This window comes from Triticum urartu, chromosome 1 (genome assembly GCF_003073215.2).
Source record: "Triticum urartu cultivar G1812 chromosome 1, Tu2.1, whole genome shotgun sequence".
Taxonomy (NCBI): domain Eukaryota; kingdom Viridiplantae; phylum Streptophyta; class Magnoliopsida; order Poales; family Poaceae; genus Triticum; species Triticum urartu.
Genome location: NC_053022.1, coordinates 193,930,641 through 193,938,143, shown reverse-complemented (window position 1 = coordinate 193,938,143; position 7,503 = coordinate 193,930,641). Strand labels below are relative to the sequence as shown.

At 41.6% G+C, this 7,503-nt stretch overlaps 1 long non-coding RNA gene across 1 annotated transcript; it reads right to left on the bottom strand.

Moving 5' to 3' along the window:
• Positions 1-3,713: 3,713 nt before the first annotated feature.
• On the bottom strand, positions 3,714-5,173 carry LOC125553815. The gene is made up of 2 exons (XR_007304218.1): positions 4,575-5,173; positions 3,714-4,035 (listed from the first exon to the last, which is right to left on the bottom strand). It is a non-coding gene; the product is annotated as an uncharacterized LOC125553815 (long non-coding RNA).
• Positions 5,174-7,503: the final 2,330 nt, after the last annotated feature.

The window sequence follows — 7,503 nt, the reverse complement described above, 5'->3', positions numbered from 1 at the left end:
GCGAAGATGCCTAGATAGCACTTGGCAAAGATGCCGAAGTGGTTATTGTGGTCGTAGCTCCGTCTTGGTGGTGCTCGTCTCGCGGTCTTCTCTTGTGCTCATGAAGTTTGGACTTGGCGTGAAGTAGGGCTTGTTGGGACTTGTAGGTAGGCACTTGTGGAGCATCATCATGATGATGGTGTTGTTGTTGTGCTTGAGCTCGTAGTAGATGTCGTTCGTCGTTGTCGTGCACATGTTGCTTGGAGGTGACTTGCCCTTCATGACGAGGTTGATCATGAACGTGATGGTGGTTGCCATGGAGATGTGGACGTGGACGACTTGCGCTTGTATCGCTTGGGCGCTCCAAGAGGATCGATGTGCTCGCCGCCGCCTTGAAGATGACAAAGGGGAAGTAGACTTGATCAAGGCCTGAATCTCCTCCATCCTTGCATCTTGCTCCTTCTTTTGTGTGGAAAGCTTGTTTTCGATGTAGTCCCTTTTCCTTGCTTCAGAGTGACGAATGTCGATGGAGAGGTTCTCGATGCGCTCTCGCAATCTTGATTATGCGCCTTGCATTTGTCGTTGTAGATCGAAGATTGAGGCTTTGGTGATGTAGTTGTTCACGCCATCGTTGTTGTGGAAGACCGGAGATGAAATGCCTTGCCTATCCATCACTCCAAGAGAAAAATATGAGTGGTAGAAAGAGAAGAACGAATACCAAATGTACCTTGACCGAAGTTGAAAGTGGATCAATGATCACTCCAATGTGGACAAGGAAATAGCACAATTGGTACCAATTCTTGTCGGTTTCTCACACCTACACAAATAAGGCTTATGGTGGAGCTCGCTGAGGATAGTGGCACAAAAATTTGATGTAAAATGTTAGCAAGAGTCAATAATGTTGAAAGAGATTCAAAAATTCGCAAGTGTAACAAGTAGACCAATAGAAATATGTGGCACACGGAAACACACACACGGATAGATAAATGGGGTCGTGCAACCAAGGAATGAGCTCAAAATGTGGAATCCATGGAAAATGCTCTTGTTGCACAACTCTAGAGAGACACTAGCACGATTGCTCAATAGGCGGATACGACACTTGTTCACAACCTATAGGAGACAAAAATGCAACGACTTCTATCCCAAGTATGCTATGTATATGATGTTCCGGTGGTATGATCCAAGATGATCGGATATGACAATCTTATGCAATGTGTTATGATGCTATGGCACTTGCTTACAAGCTATTTGTTCACTCTTTTTCTTTTGCTTAAAATCTTATTCTTTTTTTGTATATGGCCACTTTGCGAAATGCAGAACCAAGATAGCGATTGTGTATATGCGGGAACAAACTTGAGGCACACGAGATGGTATGATACCAATATGATATGGTATGTATGCAATGTATGGTGTAGATCACTAATGTGCACAAGTAACGTTGCCGGCAATACTCAAATGGCTAGTCTCGATAGGCAAGTGACGCAAAATGGGCTAGGGGTTATCAATGCAATGGCAAGGGAATGTACAATGGAGGAATACCACGATACCAAGATTATATGGAGGTTACCATCCGTGTCGATGATGAGTGGCGGTGATCTTGATGGAGATACCAAGATGATGGAGACTCATACCTAAGTAGCTGAAACACCTTAGGAAACAGAAAAACCGCGAACTCAAAATCTCAAACGTCAAATGTCAAAATGGTGGAAGCGGGAGCTCAATGGAATTGCGGAGTGGCAATGATGGGTTGAGGAGTACTCAATGCGGAAAAGGAGGGTAAGGTGGTGTACTATAAACGGTGTCGGAGTTGGAAGCACGGTCCCTAAGTAGCCGAAACACCTTAGGAGACACAACTCACAACACTAACAAAATTGGGTTAAGTTGGTGTGGTGGAAGTGTATGGTGGGCAAGCCTATGTGGGAGTTATGGTGGTGGTGGTGGTGGTTGATGAAGAAGCAATCGTCCCTAAGTAGCCTAGACACCTTAGGAGACTCAAATGACAACTCAAACAACCACAAATGCTATAAGGAACAAAATTGGTTAGGTTGCGGAAGTCGGTGGTGGTTATGCGGAGGTTGTGGTGGAAGCCATAGGCAAAGATGCCAAAGTTCTAAAAATTTGATGAAGTCAAATGGATATGGTAGTATTTTTGTTGGAAGGGGGATGTCAAGAGCTTTTCAACGAGCTAAAGAACGTGAAAATCGGACTCCGGCTGAATTAGTTATGGACAAAACGGTGAAACGGGGATGGCTGAGATGTCAGGGGCCGGACATCCGGGGTCGGGGCCGGAAATCCGGGACCTGATGTCCAGAACCGAGCAGATTTGGTGCTCCAGGAGCCGGACATCCGGCTTGGGGCCCGGATGTCCGGCCCGATGGCCCAGATGTCCGGCCCGACGATTCCAGATCTTGTTTGGGGTGGAAATTTTCGAATTGGGGGCGGAAATTGATGATTCCAATGGCAAAATTTGCTGGATTTCGTGGATGGAAAGTGGAGAAAATTGGGGATATGCTAGATCCACTCGAAACCAAGCAAATCCATGGATCAAAATCAACAAAACTTCGTCGAACCAACAAATCACAAAAAAATTGGGGCTATTTTTGGTGGGGATTTTCGAATTTGGGGAAGAACACAACAAAATTAGGCTAGAAAACAATGAGGGGAGGCTCCAAAATCATGATCAACGTGGCTCATGATACCAAGATGATGTAGGGTAGAACCCTAGTGGCCGATCTTTCACGAAAGGAGCGGATCCCGCAAAGAACACGAAGAACACGAGGAGGTAAACAAGGGGAAAATCACGAGGGGAACACAAGAGAACACTCAAACCAACAAGCATGATCTTACATGCGCTAGATCCATGAACACAAAGGGAGATACAAGATCCAAAGTCAACAATGGGCGATACAAGAGGTAACGGTCTAATCCGTGAGGAGGTCTTGATGGGGCCGCCCAAGAGGGGGTCTTGATGATCTTCTCCGCAAGGAGGTCTTGAATCCAAAAGGATCTTCTCCGTAGAGGCCGCGGCCCCTCACGTGGAGTAGATCCGATGTGGATGAGCAATGCTCTATCTCTAAAATGAGCTAAACCAATGCTAACGCTAACTAGAAGGAGGTGGGGGAGTATATATAGTCTAAGCCACGAAGGGGTAAGTGGGAAAGAGGGATACATGGGCCCTTGGCCCGTTCACTTTGCGCAGACAGGCGCCGGATTTCTGGGCTGGGGGCCGGATGTCCGGCCGTTCGCGGGTGGCCGGATGTCCGGGCACGGACCGGATGTCCGGGCTGGCGTGGTCGGCATCGGTGCTCTCTGGATAGGGGGCACTGGATGTCCGGCCCGTTGCAGGGCGCCGGATGTCCAGGGGTCAGCCGGATGTCCGACCGCTGTAGAGTCGCCTAGCGTCTATTTCTCTCTGGTCTTCTTCTGGTTGGTGGTGCCGGATGTGCGGGCTCTTGCCGGATGTCCAGCCGCTGTAGCTCTGCAGCGACTCCACTTGAGGCATTTCTCGATCAGCTTCCGTGTGAACTTGTCCTATGCTTCGAGCATCTCCATGGTTATCTCCTTGGTTCCTGAGCACAAGTAGTGTCTTTACATTAGGTAGCAACCATGTCTCGTATGAGTGGGAAGGGGAAGCATTTAGGAACGGGTTCACCTTGTGTCCAATGGTGTATGCTTGAGTGTATATGGGGATGATCGTTGGATGCTCCGCATCAAGTATGCAACGGTTTGCCATCTTGTAATAACACACCTCCTAATCCAATTTCACTAGCATCATATTCAACCTCAAAAGTCTTATTAAAATCAGAAAGTTGAAGTAAATGAGCATGTGTCATATTATCTTTCAATACTGTGAAGGCTTTTTCCTGTGCGGTACCATAAAACAAAAGGCACATCCTTCTTTGTAAGCGCATTGAGAGGTGCAGCAATGGTGTTGAAATCTCTCACAAAACGCCTATAGAATCCAGTGAGGCCAAGAAAACTGCTCACTTGTGTGACTGTTTTGGGCTGTGGCCAACTCCCAATAGTGTCAATCTTGGCTTTATCAACTTCAATTCCCTGTGGAGTAACAACATAGCCAAGAAAAGATACCCGGTCAATGCAGAAGATGCACTTCCCAAGGTTACCAAACAAACATGCATCACGTAGAGCAATAAAAACAACACGTAAATGTTCCAAATGTTCCTCCAAAGATGTATAATAAATCAGTATATCATCAAAATAGACTACCACAAATCGTCAAATGAAAGCACGTAAAACTTCATTCATTAATCTCATGAAAGAACTAGGTGCATTAGTTAACCCAAAAGGCATGATTAACCACTCTTATAAGCCAAACTTAGTTTTAAATGCTGTTTTCCATTCATCTCCCAATTTCATACGAATTTGATGGTATCCACTACGCAACTCAACTTTGGAGAATATCGTCGAGCCACTCAATTCATCAAGCATGTCATCTAGCTAAGGAATAGGATGACGATAACAAATAGTAATATTATTAATGCCTCTACAGTCAACACACCTGCGCGACGTACCATCCTTTTTGGGCACTAGTATAGTAGAAACAACACAAGGACTAAGAGATTCACGTATATAACCTTTGTCGAGCAGCTCCTGTACTTGACGCATAATATCTTTCGTCTCCTCTGGATTGGTACGGTATGGCGGACGGTTAGGCAGCGTAGCACTGGGAATTAAGTCAATCTGATGCTTAATCCCTTGAATATGTGGTAATACCGGTGGCACATCTTGTGGAAAGACGTCAGTGAACTCCTGCAAAATGTTAGTGACTGCAGGAGGCAAAAAGGAAGGTACATCCTCGAAAGAAAATAACGCCTCTTTGCACACAAAAGCATAGCAAACAGATTTGCTGAAATCTAGATCATCAATATCAGATTTGGTGGCAAGTAAACATGCACTTTTCAGTTTAATTTCAGAAGCAACACTAGATGATTTATTATTAGGATTCATTTGTTGCTGAAATTCTTTTGCCACAATCTGATTTTCGCTCTAATTTTTCTCCTATTTTGCTTTATTATCTCTATTAATATAATCTTTCAAAATGGAATCAGGAGTCATAGGAAGCAAAGTAATATTTTTAACCTTATGGACACGAGTATACTGATTGTTTCTACCTTGCTGTATAGAATTGTTATCAAATTGCCATGGTCTACCAAGTAATAAGGAACATGCTTGCATGGGTATCACATCACAATGTAACATCCCAAAATTCTAAATTTTGGAATGTTATAATAAATAGATAGAATTGATTGATTGTTTGATTGATTGCGTGAAATTGAGTGAAATTCGAATCCTTTTTGAAAGTTAAATGAGAGGGAATAAAAGGACTTTCCCAAACTTTCATATTTGCTTTCTGATCTCCATGAATTCAAATTCTTTTCAAATACAAAACCCTTGAGTGAAGATGATATGACTTCTTCCATTTAAATTAAATGAAAGGGTATTTGAAAATAATTGGATTTCATTTGGAAATATTTCAATTCATAAACTTCATGCAGCTCAATGATTTTCATGAGAGAAGATAAAAGGACTTCTTCAAATTATATGAAATATGAGTTGGGAGTTTCAAAGAATTAAATTCAAAGTTCTTTTGAATTTATTTTCAATTTGGAGTTATTTGAGTTTTATTCAAATTATTTTTCTCCAAAAATAAATACATGGAAATTAGGGTAACATGATTCCCTACATTAGAAAATTGGAGAAAGATTTATTTGAAATCATTTTGGTATTTTTAAAATGTTTTTGTTGGATTTTAATAGACCAGTAGCACTCTTTGATTTATCTGAATTTGTGTGGATTTTATTTGAAGTTATAAAAATGTTCAGTGTGTAGGAAATCTTTTCCTGAAAATTTTGATATATTATATTCCTATATAATGTTTCCATTTAATTTGTTTTATTATTTTATTTGTCTGGAAATGTTAAAAAACGGTTTATTATTTAGTTTAGTTTATTTTGTGAGCGTTCATTAGTTAGGGTTTTGTAACAAACGGTTTTCATCTCTTATGATTCTGTAGCGAACGTTCGTTCGGTAGGATTTTTCTTTTTCTTTTTATTTTCGGCCAGGGACCCATCTGTCAGTGTTTTATTTACAGTTTAGTCCCTGATCTTCAAACTATCACAACTTTTCAACCGTTTATCCAAATCCAACGAAACCAACGCCTACTTCTTCGTTATGATCTACTCTATCCAGTAATCCAACTCAAACATGTTTTTGAAAAGTTTAAAATTTGAATTAGATCAGATTTGAATTCAAACTTCGTTTGATCATAACTTGAGTTTCGTAGCTCCGTTTGAGTTGATTCTTTTTGCAAATCAAAGCTCTTGACCTAAACATTCTAATAAGGCCAAATTCACATAATTTTGGTACTGTTAGAAATAATTTTATGTTGCAAGAGCTATTTGCTTGGTTTTGATGTTTTCCGAATTGTCTTCTTCGATCTTTTTGATCTTTTGAGTGATTGCTTATGTGTGGTTACTATTGCTTGCTTACGATAGATTGACCGGAGTGTGACGAGTAGATCTATCAAGAGTTTTGAGTGCGAATCATCTTCATCAACATTGCAGGCAAGTTCACACTTTGATCATATCCCCTTCCATACCCAGTTTTTTTGCATTAGATCAATCTTCACACATTGCATGATTAGGATCTAATTAAACTGTGGGATGGGAAGTAGATGAGGTAGTACCTATTACCTGTTTATTATCAAACCTTTGGGAGTTACTTCTACGTTTGCTTATTATGCCATGCTATGCTAGTAGACGTGGATTGGGTTTTGAGAGTATCCATGACAGATGTGAGATTGTTAATTAATGGTTTACTTAAGGTGGCAATTTAAACACACATCTGGGTGGATTGAGGCACCTGGTTATTCTAGGATTGCCTGTCTAGGCATCTGGGTAATTCAGGACTTGCCTGTTTTCTTTTGGACCGCCACACAGGCTCAAAGGGATCATGAGATTATTCATACTAGAAACTTCCGTGTGCAGCCACAAGCCATTATGGGCTCTGGCATAGTTGATTAAGTTGTGCGAACTCTTATAGTGGTAGACTAGCAGATGTAGGGGATGTAGGTGGTACGGTATACCCGATCGTAAGGTGCTAGCGCTTCTGAAAGACTATGTCTCGGTCATCCGTTTCTCAAACACCATGTAGTGCAAGAAATCCAACGGAGGCGATCGAGTCTTGTGGGGAAAAGTGCACAAACCTCTGCAGAGTGTAATAAACTAATCATGATTAGCTGTGTCCCCGGTTATGGACATCTTGAGTATATAGTTCTTGGATTATCCTGTTGATCTCATCAGTTTACTTTAAATGAATATTGTTGGGTTTAATGATGTTACTTAATTGGTATTGAGAATGCTGTCAACCATTCTCAATGTTCAACAACCACCATGATAGTTAATTAAAATGTATTCCTTTGTAGTAGGGAAAAATTGGCTTTACGCAAAAACCTTATACCCATAGAGCTTTTCCACCAGCCAAATATGCATGTAGTGATAGTCT